Source organism: Ambystoma mexicanum (assembly GCF_040938575.1).
Source record: "Ambystoma mexicanum isolate Mex_15411 chromosome 12 unlocalized genomic scaffold, UKY_AmexF1_1 Mex_chr12_unloc.1, whole genome shotgun sequence".
In the NCBI taxonomy this organism is placed as follows: Eukaryota; Metazoa; Chordata; class Amphibia; order Caudata; family Ambystomatidae; genus Ambystoma; species Ambystoma mexicanum.
The window spans coordinates 6,373,562-6,375,261 of NW_027182322.1; the positions used below are offsets into that span (position 1 = coordinate 6,373,562).

Genomic DNA, 1,700 nt, shown 5'->3' on the forward strand with positions numbered 1-1,700 from the left:
CTAATTGGCTCCACTTTGATGACTTTCATTTGGATTCTGACTTGATTATTGAGATCTTAAATAAGTGACTGGGGATCAGGTGTCCACTTATTCTCATGGATAACATCACAACCAACCTTTAATTCAAACATGAGTCATGACATCACAGATGGAGTACAGCTTATGATAGAGGTGGAACGTCACATTGTAGCAGCCCAAGTAGCTCGCCGTGATCGTATAGTGGTTAGTACTCTGCGTTGTGGCCGCAGCAACCTCGGTTCGAATCCGAGTCACGGCATTGCGGTGAGGCAATGTCACGGCAGTTGGGCAGATATTTTAGAATTTCCATTAATACATTGGCAATCTCTGTGGAGGACTGAAACAATTCGATATGTCGTGTTACTGTTATGAACCTTTTGTTTCTTTAATGCTCTTTGCACACTTTTTCATCGGGTGACTGTAATGTATTTCAACCAAATCTAATTAAGAGCGCATTATGTGGTGACATTTGCAGTACATGAAACATTATAACACTGCCATTTACGTCAATAACCACTAGCTTGATTAAGACATATGTATTGCAGCGACAGTATTTCCCAGTTACAAATGGGAATAAAAACAACATCCGCGAGGGATTGAACCAACGACATTTAACTGATGTTGCCAATGGAGCGCGTTACAGAGAGCGCGAGGTCCCGCCTTTAGAGTCACACGCTGATGATAATACAGATGTTTAAATAAACAGGCATATCTGTGGACTTATGGTCTTTCTACATTGGGACTCATAGTCTAGTCCTAGGCTATTGTATTCACTGGCGTATCTTTTAGTGGAATGAGAGGCATTCTGTAGTCGCGTGAAAGGACCTTTCAAGTCAATCTGATCTGTATTGTCCTGTGAAAAAAAGCGTTCTTAGACACAGTGAGGAGTTTTTGGGGATAATGGGAAAATCATTTCCAACTAAATGACAGGAATTTCTTAGTCCAATCATGAGGTGTGCTAGGCTTTTTTATACTGTGGCGGAAAGAGAGAGAGTATAACAGTCATTATAAATAAAGGGCCAAGGAAGTGACCGTTTATGGAAGGAACAATTTGCACATAGTTTTAGAATGTGGTCAGGAGGAGGACAATGTGCTTACACATATGAAACATTAGAAGGTAGACATTATGGAAGCACATATATTTCTTTATTTTTATTGTATTTGGGGAGAGGGGGTTAATATAGCACGTCCAATGTGGAAAAGTGCTTTCCATAGCACCTTGCAGGTGGGCGACATCTAGAGCTGTGCAGTAGCCACCCATGCCCCAGACGTCAAAGAGAACAAGAAGTTACACATGTTGGAAGTGAGGGTGAGACATTGAGGAGATATGATCCCCGTATGAAGCCGAGAGAAGGAGGAGGCGTGAACGTGCATCCATGTATGCAGGCGAGAAGGGAAGGAGCATTGGTCATGCATCCCTGCATGAGGGTGAGACAGGGAGTAGATATGATCCCCGTATGAAGCCGAGAGAAGGAGGAGGTGTGAACGTGCATCCATGTATGCGGGCGAGACAGGAAGGAGCGTTGGTCATGCATCCCTGCATGAGGGTGAGACAGGGAGGAGATATGATCCCCGTATGAAGCCGAGAGAAGGAGGAGGCGTGAACGTGCATCCATGTATGCAGGCGAGAAGGGAAGGAGCATTGGTCATGCATCCCTGCATGAGGGTGAGACAGGGAGGAG

General features: G+C 44.4%; 1 non-coding gene across 1 annotated transcript; it reads left to right on the plus strand.

The window, feature by feature from the left end:
- Window positions 1-205: 205 nt before the first annotated feature.
- On the plus strand, window positions 206-277 carry TRNAH-GUG (transfer RNA histidin (anticodon GUG)). Its single transcript has one exon. It is a non-coding gene; the product is annotated as a tRNA-His (tRNA).
- The last annotated feature ends 1,423 nt before the right edge of the window (window positions 278-1,700 follow it).